The following is a 12,752-nucleotide window of genomic DNA, read 5'->3' as shown; positions in this document are numbered from 1 at the left end:
TTATAACAAATTAAAGAGAGTTTTTAGGGAGGTTTAAAATATATTTCTATTTCAAAAGAGTTGCAGCAATTCGTGATTTAGAGCTTAAATATAAAAAGAGAATTTTCATATATAATTAAAGTCAAAGTTATACTATGGAAATTAACTGTTTTAAAAAGTTTGACGGACGACGAATACATTTGGTTTAAATTCAGCAGATCTGTGAACTTTTTTTTATTATGAAAAGTGTTAATAGGGAAATATGGTTGTTTCGGAAATAAGGGGAAATAACTGTTCTCACATTATTCATCAATCAAACTACTATAGTAGTCTTTTTCAGCCCAAACAGTAAGCCACTTAGACATAAGGGGCTACTAATTTGGATCATGTCTAACAGGAGACTGCGAGAAGTTGACCAGTGAAATGTTTGTTCATATTACATTTAAACTTTAGCAAATTAGTAGGGTAAGACAAGCAGGAAGCAGAGAGGTAGTTCTAAGATGTATTTCAAAAGAAGGAACTATTAGAATATAAGACTTTTCGGAATCTAGAGACCTAAGTTGTGAAGGGGTGGGATTTCACTACTTGTTGGGTTAGTCGGGCATGTCTTTGAAGTATACAACACAGATCGCTGCCGAAGCCAAAGAAGGGGAGATAAGTAAATTAAAATTGTCTAATCGGAAACACATGCAAGTTTCATATGTCTAAAACTCTCTATTCAATTATCTTGTTGCAGTTTTAGGAGTAACATTCATGTTTTAGTTGGCCATGTGCCTAAGTTTTTTGTTCATCGTTGATTTTTTCTGTATTTTTTAACATGAATAAAAGATTTAATATCTCAAAGTGTAGTATCTGTTCCGGCAGATGCTGCAAGCTATGACTAGCTATGACTAGCAAAGACCAGATGTGGGGGCAACCCCACATGTCTGACCTTTAACCAGCTCTCATTTCCCACCTCTCGGGAGCTGGTCCCCTTTTTCCCTTCCCCCTCCCTTCACTCCTCACATTAAAAATCGGCCTTGTGCCTAATTTGCTCAGTGGGGGAGCAAATGAATACCATCTGTTCCGGCAGATGCTGCAAGCTATGACTAGCTATGACTAGCAAAGACCAGATGTGGGGGCAACCCCACATGCCTGACCTTTAACCAGCTCCCATTTCCCACCTCTCGGGAGCTGGTCCCCTTTTTCCCTTCCCCCTCCCTTCACTCCTCACATTAAAAATCGGCCTTGTACCTAATTTGCTCGGTGGGGGAGCAAATGAATACCATCTGTTCCGGCAGATGCTGCAAGCTATGACTAGCTATGACTAGCTATGACTAGCAAAGACCAGATGTGGGGGCAACCCAACATGCCTGACCATTAACCAGCTCCCATTTCCCACCTCTTGGGCGCTGGTCCCTTTTTTCCCTTCCCCCTCCCTTCACTCCTCACATTAAAAATCGGCCTTGTGCCTACTTTGCTCGGTGGGGGAGCAAATAAATACCATCTGTTCCGACAGATACTGCAAGCAAAGACCAGATGTGGGGGCAACCCCACATACCTGACCTTTAACCAGCTCTCATTTCCCACCTCTCGGGAGCTGGTCCCCTTTTTCCCTTCCCCCTCCCTTCACTCCTCACATTAAAAATTGGCCTTGTACCTAATTTGCTCGGTGGGGGAGTAAATAAATACCATCTGTTCCGACAGATGCTGCAAAGCTATGACTAGCAAAGACCAGCTATGACTAGCAAAGACCATATGTGGGGGCAACCCCACATATCTGACCTTGGTCACTAAAGGGGCAACCCTTCATACCAACAGCTTCTAATCTGGCTCCCACTTCCCTCCTCTCGGGAGCTGGATCCCCCTTTCTCTCCCCCTTCCCCCTATCTCCACATTAAAAAACGGCCTCCTGCCTTATTTGCTCAGTGGGGAAGCAAATAAATAAAAAGTGTAGTATATGTTCTTGAGATGCTGCATTTCAATTTCTTGTTCTCTGTCAGTGGAGGAGAATTCCTTCACGACTGAGACAATTTTTATTTTTGTTCCTTTTCTCCACGTTAAAAAACGACCCTGGTGTCTAACTCTGCTCCGTGGGGAGGCATTGTAAATAGGAACAATCATATTTTCAGACGCTACCATCCCAAAGATATGTTAAGGATATTTTAACTTTTGTAAATATCCTATCATTATTTTCAACTTTCAGCATTTCTCTTGAGAATAGTAAGCAAATGATTTCCTATTGTCGTCACGGGGGAGGGGGGGGAGTAACTCTTATTGTAAAACCTGAAACTAGTAATAAAGATAAAAGGTACAAACAAAAAAATAATACGTGAGTTTATTTATAAAAAAATACACGAGTAAAAAGTTTCATAAATATACATGGGATGAATGTTACTAGAAAATAGACTTTTTTTTCTTTGTTTGCTCACCCGCTTGAATCTGTAAATAATTTAAACTTTATGCCACAAAAATATTTAGTCCAAGGGGAACTATTTTCCGTGTCTATTTAAAGAAAAAACAAATTCTTCCCTTTCTTTTCACTATTATCGATTATTATAAAGATTAAGCCCCTCTTATTCCCACCTAATTTAAATTTGCATAACCATTATGTTTATCTTTTCTTAATCATTATCAGTTATTATTATTAACTCCACTTTTCTTCATCACTACCAGTTATTATTAAGATTACCCCTCCACTTTTTGGCGCATACGTATTTGTATACGTGAGAATTGAGACTAGCCGGACACGCATGCGTTTAGGCTTATTATATAGATAAATTAATAAATCCAACATTAATATATATTAGTATATGCTTTCATGTTCTTTCGATGGAAGAGCAGTTTTGAACCAAATCGACCACAGTTTACGTAATTAAGAAGGAACACACCTTTCCTTATCAGTAAGAAATACACTTACCATCGAGATTCTAGACAATCGACAACTTAACTGGCATCAACTATTTTTAACCTTTTAACACGGTGAACGTAGCTACGCGAGAAAACGTCTATAATATTTAGAGCGATAAAAATAGAATTAATACTTTAAAAACCTTTATTCAAGGGGAACAAAAATGTGTTTAAATAACTGACGAATAATGTTTTTCTTCTCGGCTTTGCGCTATTAAAGCTGCTTTAGCTAAAGGTAGGAGGGAATCTAATCTTTAACTGATACACAAGATCAATTTGCAATTAATAATTTTAAAGTTCTTAGTCGCCCAGGGCAACAGGTGCCACTATTAAATGACAAAATCAAAACCTATTTTCTCCATATTTTTTTTTTTTACTCGGACATGTTTTCTTATGTTCCTTTCTTTGATGTTTTTCTTACACCGTTTCGGCCGATGTAAACTACTGACCATCTTTAAGTGAATCTGATCGGACTTGGGAATCTATACGGAATTTAAAACTAAAATTCTTATTTAATCCACAATGCTTTCGTGCCTTAAGCATAACCAAGTTCAAATCTTAAGTCATTCTTAGCATTATCTGCACGGAAGATTGAGCCACCAACCTCCAGAAAACTTTCCTTCGAATTGATTATCAATTAGCAGTACTAAAATAAAAAGCATCAGTGTTAGGTAGAGAACAATGTCTATATTTTCTATGATGAAGACATCTAAGTCGACAATTTGATCAGCGTCGTGTTTAGTTTCTAACAATTTTTAAATCATTAATTAGCCCTTTATCCGTTGTGCCATTTTGTGAGAATAATACCGAAAATGGCAACAGTAGTCTGAATAATACAAAAGATCAATTCCAATAAAAAAAAAACTGGGACCATGCGTTTTCCACAAGCACGGATGGAATCTCGACGGATACTCGGTGATCAGCCTAGCGTTGGTGCTGTGGGAGGTCATGTTGGTGATGTTCTCGGCGTATAATAAAACGAAGTAGTCCAGCTTGTTCAGGCCGGGGGAGTAGGGGGGGCAGTAATAAAAGAGTACGAAGTCGTAGCGTTCATTCTGAAGCCAAGCCTTACCATGTTAAATTGTTATTTGCGTTTAATTGTTTTAAAATGCTTTTACGGTTCTGTCTGAAGATTCTAAACATTTATTATTATGGAGAAAAAAGAACGTTTTGTGTTTTAGACATTTTTGCTTCAATACTATAAACATAATTTAGATTTTCACCATCTTTTTCTTTTCGAAACTATTATGATGGTATTATGATGGTGGTGTTTAAGTTAGACAAAAAAAGTAAATAATGTAGAAAGAGACATGAAACTAATTAACATTAACAATTTAAAATAATTTATTTAAACTATTTTCCATGAATGGTTTAACTATGAGTTTAATGGATTTATTTGTCTGTAATTAGATCACGATCAGTAGCATCCTCCATCTTGGATTTCCCATCATATTGTATGATCATGTGACTTGTCGGGGACAACTCATTATATAATATTACAAGCTCTCGTTCTAAGGGCAGATAAATCTTGCTTCAAAATATCTTTAAGAGTATTTTTTTCAAGGAAGATAATTTATAAGGTAAACATTTTATCTCCCTTTAAACATATAAATATTATCGATGCATTATTTTCTCGTTTACAGAGACTAAACAATATTATTGCTTATTACATTTTCTGAGGAAGATTAAAGGCTTTGTATGTTTCAATACAACTTATAAGACTTATAATTTTTTTTTCTCCAATCTTTTCTTCGTCTTTTTTTCCTTTTAATTTTCGAAAAGAGACATTTTTCTCATTACTTTGACTGCGTTCCTTCTAACATACAAAGGTCCAATTATGTTTTCGTTCAACATTGTTTGACATAAAATCTTTGTTGTTTAGAGTTTTACTTATCTTCTGTGCTTATTGCAGTTGCTGACACTTTCAATCAAGCGCTTTATTTTCCCGCCGTGCCATTCTCTATTTTGCCTCCAAACAATGGCGTCCTGTTTGAATCTACTTCTCACTGGCAGGTTTCTCGTTCTATTTTTTGTTTTAAGCTTGACCATTTCTACTATTCGACTAACACTAAGTTCTTTCTTGTGTTGTCGAGACTAAGTGCACACAAAGCCGATGTTTGTATGGCAGGTTTTTATTACTTCCTGGTGATGTTATTTTATTACTGCACTGTATTATCCAACCAGTAAATTCATTGCTAATTTGAAACACTACATGTTGATGGTACACTTATAATTTATAACAATGTTTCAATCTAAAGAAATAAAACTGGTTATATAATTCTCACATTACAACATTGTTAGTGCCTCGATGCAAATTACTGTAATTGTAATGCACTACTTGAAATCATAGAAATGAAACTAACCGATAACGAAAAGGAAAAAAATACCATATCTTTCTTTCGATCGATAAGAAAACATGACAAAACAAATCAATAACTGTCCAAGTTAAAATAAATTATGAATTATACTATATGATAATAATGTTAGAACATCAATAATTGTTACAAGAACAGTCGCCTGTTCTAGTAAGTAAGTAAAAATGAGATAGGATAGTCCGAGAATTCGAACATGGGAAGCTAGGTTTGGAATTAAGATTCAGGAGAGTTTTAAATAAATAATACAGATATATTATTGAAAATGGAATGTAGAATTTCCCATTGTTTTTTTTTCACATAAAATAGTTAAGATATGTGGCTCAAAAAAGAAGTTAATGATTCAATTCTGTTTATGTGAAAGAGGAATTAAATTGGGGTTATCTAGATCCGAACAATAGAAAATGTTAAACATTATTGTAAAATAGGTTAGTTGAAAAATAGGTTAGTGAACTCTTGTTGTAAACATGTGAGGAACAGTATATGTTTAGACATGTGAGGTATGTCAGACCATGGGACCGATATGCACGTTGTTTGCACTGACGTCATGGAAGAGATAAGTTTTCAATATAGTTAGAGCTTTAGAGGAGTCAGTCAGTCAGAGAGACAGTCAGAGAGAGAGAGAGAGTGCCGAGTCAGTGAGGGTCGGACAGAGCTGACATGAGTCAGAAGGAACCCACCTTTGGAGGCGAAAGGTTGGAAGTTGAAATCATGTAGACACTTTGAATTCCTTGATGCGAAACCATTGACCTGTCAAGAAATAAAAGGATGTCATCATCATTTTGTAACAGATGCCTTGTGTTATGTTATTCTACAGACAAGCTATTGTGCATTTGTATTATAAGAACTTGTGTTCCACTCATCTGTAAAAAGAATTTTGTGTATAAAATTCATATAAGTAATGTGTCTTTCATCTTAAGAATGCGTCTCCCTCTCGGTATTAAGTAATGACTGGTTCATTCTTTATGATAAAAGAACTGATAATCATCATCATAAAAATATAATCAATAATAACAACAATAAATTCATTACCACCACCACCACCACCACCAACAACAACAACAACAACAACAACAACAACAACAACAGCGATAATAATAATAATAATAATAATAATAATAATAATAATAATAATAATAATAATGATAATAATAATAATATAGTTTCAGCCTAGACTGGCACTACACTAAATGATAAGTTGGTGCAACAATAACACTTAACGTCAAAAAACGATATTATTTTTTCACCAAACTTATACTCGAGAAAGATCGAGGCGAGAAAGCGCTAACCAGACATTCACTGGATGAATACTAATTGGAGCTTGCCATTTTTCACGACGGAATACACGCATACTTGTTGATAAAAATTCACGACACTACATGAAAAGCGAATGTAAAACCCAAAAAGATGTATCCACGAAGCAGGCGTGCTAGAATGGATGACAGAAAGTAGAACCACATTGATACAGAAAGACACTGAAAAAAAAACGAAACGATCTCAGTAACTACAGGCCTATAACCTGCTTACCAACTTTGTAGAAAGTACTAACAGCACAACTGAAACAACATATTTCCTTTAATATTCCGAAAACTACAACCGCATAATTGTAAGCTAACTCCACCCCCCCCATACACACTCACACAAAAAATATTATAGTGTCGGCATAAACTAGCCAAATAGTTATAAAGGATCAGGGAATATAAAAGTCGATGAAAGTGAAAGAAAGCACTAACCAAACTTCTGCTTGAGGAGTGCGATGAAAACTGTGACTTTGGGGAGGCTTATTACCACACAAATTCCAATAAAGATCAATGTTCATTGCCACAGAGAAATCGATGGCAAGCGACTGTTGCGATAACGCAAATTCATTTGCAAAGACTTTTAAAAAAGGTAGAGAGTACTGGAAATCTGGAGATACTAGCTATCACCTACACTCCAGAGAACGCCATCAGTGAGTAATCACTAATGATTATCTGCGTAAGAACTCCTAGTGAGTAAGTAAGTAATAATAATTATACTACTAATACTATTATTATTAGAATGATACTACTAATAATAATAATTATGATAATAATTATAAGAATGATACTATTAATGATAATAATAATAACAATAATTATAATAATAATAATTATAGCAATAATGACAATTAATATAAAAATAATTATATTCATAATAATAATAATAATAAGAAGAATTATAATAATAATAATAGTAATAATAATAATTATATTAATGATAATTATATTAATAATAATAATAATTATATTAATACTAATAATAATAATTGTAATAATAATTATAAGAATAATAATTATATTAATAATAATAAGTAAATATTGTTGTGTTTATATTAAAAGTAGAAGAAATTGTTTCATGTCATGTTATTATCATCAGTTATTATTAAGATTAAGATTTCGATCTTTTGCTCTAAAAATGATTTTTTACATGATTACTGAAGAGCCAGCTGCACGTACTATCACTTTGATTCTATATTATGAAGTCAGAAAACGATTCGATAATAGTGTATTTGGTAGATTGCCACCCGCATGATGAAGATTATTATTATTGGAGAATGTATAATAATAAATAAATAAAATGATGTTAATGATACTAGTAATACTGTGAAAAATATAAATCAAATATTAGGTTATTGCAAAATATGTTCATTACATAGGGCGGCTGTTGATTATAATTAGTTTTCAAATTAGATTTGAAGACAATCATGTTGTAGCAAACCACGCTAATGTGTTCCAGCGATAAGAAGTTTATGAAAATTCCGTTGGGTGTAAAGAACACGAAAGTAGAAAAGAAAATTGTAGAAAAAGTAGTTCTGGCTGTGAATGTCCTAACAGAAGAATGAGCGAGTCAGTCTCAAGCGAGTATTTTTTAAACAATCATAAATTCAGGGGAAGAACAGCAAGTGGATTGCGGAGTCGATGATCTGAACATTCCCCCAACGAATGAATATATGTCTTCCATTTTAGATGTGGAATGCAAGCCAGTCTTGGGCACTAGTGAAAATAAAAAGTCTTCTTCAATACGAGAACATGTCAAGTTAAGCAAACCAAAGATTTCGGTGTTGCAGATCAGAAGAGAGAATTAATTTAATTTTTGGAGAGAAGCAAGCTAACACACGAGAGAAAGCATAGTAGTCTCTTAATTAATTAAATCATTTTTATTCAAATTATTAAGGATAAATAAGTGGACATACCGAACAGATATCAGAAATTAATTTCGCTCTTGGTGATTATCAAAGTTTTCTTTTAAGTAATTGTAGCATTATTAGCTCAAACGTTCTTTTTCTGTTAACTCGATATCCGTGGCGTCATACTACGTCTCTTTGTATCACTCTACTTTGATGTATCAAACTTCACCTGAGCTTACATAATATCTCTCTCTGTTTGTCTTATATGAGAACTAGATTATGTCACAAAGTTCGTGCAACTTCGATCTGCACTTTGTTTACCCTTTGTAACTGATGTAAACGCTGTGTCACATAGAATCAACGATTATGGAACGTTACTTATCAATAGTTTGTAGAATTTGATCTCTCATTTATTCATTTAAAGACTATGTGCCTCTCACTACTTTATATAGTTGATGATTAATTCGAAAGTCCAGTGACATATGGCATTACACCATTTTTGCGGTTTGTTTTTCTTCACTCTTTCCTCATCTTTTATTACTTTTCTTTCCTCATTCGACAATTTAGTTTCCCATTGTTTGCGTGTACATGAATCGATTTTCACCGGAAGTGGCTTAACCTGAGTCCCGGGGGAGAGGTAAACGAGTCCCAGGGGAGATGTAAAGCAGATCGTTGATCACAGCTCCTCATTGTCTCGAATGGTCAACCAACAAATACACAAGGATATATGGCGTTAAATGACTAACGCACCTATCTACCACTAGAAGGGTAGGGTAAGATTTACGTCTATGGGTCTTAAAAGGAAATAAAGGTCCTGCCGCCACGAAATGAAAATTAGTTTTGCAAAAATTTTAAGCAAAAATTTAAATATCCCTGTCAGCCATGTCTCTTGACCTATTGATCTATGTATTTTGATTACTGGCTGCAAGAGAAAAATGTAATACTAGACGTCAGTTCGCATGAGCACAACAAAATTCTTATCGATTAGGATGTTGCCTTGGTAAAAAGTATGCCGGTTAACATACAAACACGTATTTTACTGTTAAATGTTTTTCTCGTGACTAAAACTTAAACAAATCAACTCATGTACAAAACATATTTTCTTGTCTTCCAAGGTTTACAAAATGTTGGTATATTTTACACTGACGCTACTTTAATTTAAATATAAATTATTATTCGACCAAAAACCGGTTCTGCTCAAAATATTAGCTTGCTGTTTTTTTAATTAAGCACTGATATTCATAAAGTAATTCTAATTTAGTACTTAATTTACAAATACTCTTATTCCTATCAAATATTACCTTCCTTAAAGTGTTTGTGCATGGACTTTCCTCAAATATGCAAGTTTTTATATCTACGAAATTACTTTGCTGCAGCGATGTTTTAAAATAATACGAGAGTTTAAAAGTTCATTATTTTTTATAAATGTAATACTTACAGAAACTTCAATGAATATACATACACATTATCATGAATGATTCAGTTTTTGAGTAGAAAATTGATTCTGAAACTTCATTATTTATATTTTTCATCGAACTTTAGTTCACACATTCAAATCATTGCTTGCTCTGTTTCTCGTAAAGTCGGTTATATTTTTCGTTCCAAACATTTTCTCATTTCAGGCTATACTCTATATTATACAAATCTACAATGAGACCTTACAGGGAAAACTGTTGTAATATTGGGGCTGGTTCATCGTTGCCCCATTTCAGTGTTTTTGTGCTTAAACGATTCAGTAAGCCACACCCTTTCTTATTCTGTTTCCTTTCTTTCACTTTATCAATTTGTTCTTCTATTTTAATACAACCATCTAGATATCTCACTGCTGATGAAATTCTCTACCAATATAAGAGCCAGATACGTTCACGGATGGAGTAATGTTGCCACATCTGGGTAGAAGCTGCTAGAAATACCTTATTCGCCTTGGCAGAGTTCAAAACAGACTTCGTAGCTTCGTAGGAGATGCCATTTTCTCTGCCCTGCAACTTCTTTCTCACGGAAGAGACATTGCGAGTCTGTCTTTGCTTTATCGTTATTTTCATAGCAAGTGCTCGTCTGGGCTTCAATCTATAGTCCTCTCTCTCCAAACTTCCACGAGAAACATTATCAATAATTTCACCCACTCTATCTGTGCCTAACCCTAAATGTAGATTCCATGAACATTTCTTTCTTAAAACTGCTCACTTGTGAAACTGTCTTCCGTTTTCCTGCTTTCCAGCTGACTACAATATAGTCGTCTTCAAGTCCAACGTAAACAAGTTCTTGATGAGCTGTAGTCTTAAGTAATCCAATTTACCAAATTTCCACTACTAACGATTACTATGATAATGCCCCATTGACTACTTTACACTCTTTAAGCCTTATCTTCGAGTGGCTTACCGGCCTTGATGAATGGTGACTCCTATGTAAAAGCGGAATAATTTGATGTAATGATCAGAGCGACAACGCACATAGTGTCCACCATTGAATTCCTGATGTCAATGCTAGTTTATTATGTATATACTGGGAGCAAAGTTCAGCTTAATGGAAATGTCACAAATTTATTCCGGTTTATCTCTTGCGTTTGTTTATGTGCTATTTATTAGTTTAGATTAATTACTTATTTATTAGTTTAGATTAATTATTTATTTTTCCTGTCAAAACTTTCGTATGAGAAAAAATTTAAAAATAGATACATTTGCAAGTGTCGTTATCACATTTATTTTGGGGTCTCTTAGCAAATCTCTTTATATTGATTTCTTTGAATCCATTACTTTAAGTCAGGAAAAGTGTTTTTTTTTTTTTCATAATTAATCCTGGGCAGTCATGTTTCAAAAATAGAGTGTAATTTATAAATGTAAATAATATCGTTTAATCTGTCATGTTTCGTCTATGCGAAAATGAAAGGGCGAAATTAATTACATAATGTGACATTATTAAATCGATTATACCAGGTTCGAAACACGATCGTATGGTTTGATCATTTCTGGAAAAGTGTTACTCAGATTCCAGGTACTACCACTAGCTTTTGTTTGTGGAAAATCATTTATGATTACTTCGTTAAGTTGATGTAAAAATAATAATAATAATAATAATAATAATAATAATAATAATAATAATAATAATAATAATAATAATAATAATAACAACAATAACTGGGGAGACTTGTTGTCATTCAGCTTCCAGAGAACACCACAGACTATTTTCAAAGAGAGATCCTGTGTGAAAGCTCCTTGTGATCCAGTAATAATAATAATAATAATAATAATAATAATAATAATAATAATAATAATAACAATAACAATAATAATAATAATACTAACAACAACAACAATAATAATAATAATAATAATAATAATAATAATAATAATAAGGAGAAGAAGAAGAAGAAGAAGAAGAAGAAGAAATCCCGCTTGATCGTAGATTTCCCCGTTCGAACAGCCAGAGAGTGAATATCAAGAAGACGGAGAAGCGAAGCAAATACGCGACACTGTCCAAAGAACTCAATTTGATATGGAACATTAAGAAAGTCGTGATAACAGCAATACTCGTAGGAGCATTAAGAAAAATCCCGAAAACTTCGAAAAACAAAATGAGGAAAATTGGAAGAAGATCGATGGTTGAGAAGATAGAACGGATGCCAATAATGAAAACGGTTGAAATATTAAGGCAAAAACCGCGAATGCGGAGACTAATACACATTAACTACAAATTCTAGTGATAACCAATGGTCAGCGACAGTTGCGATGATGCTAATTTATTTTCGAGGCTTATCTAAAGAGGTGAGGAATACTGGAAATCTAGGGAGACTTTGTTGGTACCCAGACTCCGGGGAACACCACCGGTTGTTGTCAGTGAGTAATCTCTGATGCTGAACCTGTGTCCGAGCTCCTAGCGAGGATAAATAATAATAATACGAGTTTACAATAACGAACAATCCCCAAATTGAAATTCATCGACGTGAAAATAACACCATGTGATGACAGGAGCCAAAATTCTGGCACATGTAGTGTATCTATACCAACGTCATTTAGGCAGTTACTCTTCGTCTAGTTCCGACTCAAAGGAAACTTTCATTGCAGGAGAAAGTGGCGATATTTAAATCACATTCGGTGTTGATGTTCATTCTATATTTTCCATCAGTACTGCCATCCTCGACTGACACTCTACTTCCTCGAAGACAAGTTTTCTTGAATATTCGACTAACATTTTTTTTAATACATTTTACATATGCTAGACACATTGTAATAAATTTGCTATCCAACTATGGTTGAAGGAATGAGAATAATCTATCCTCATCCGTGTTTAATAGCTATAGATCAAACTTAATACAAATTTAATACAAATTTAATACAAATTTGATCCATTTGAATCTTGAAATGGGA

The sequence above is a fragment of the Euprymna scolopes genome, chromosome 40, assembly GCF_053919585.1.
Source record: "Euprymna scolopes isolate OS-2025 chromosome 40, ASM5391958v1, whole genome shotgun sequence".
Classification (NCBI taxonomy): Eukaryota; Metazoa; Mollusca; class Cephalopoda; order Sepiida; family Sepiolidae; genus Euprymna; species Euprymna scolopes.
The sequence above is the reverse complement of the archived record's forward strand: the minus strand, read 5'-3'. Positions refer to the sequence as shown.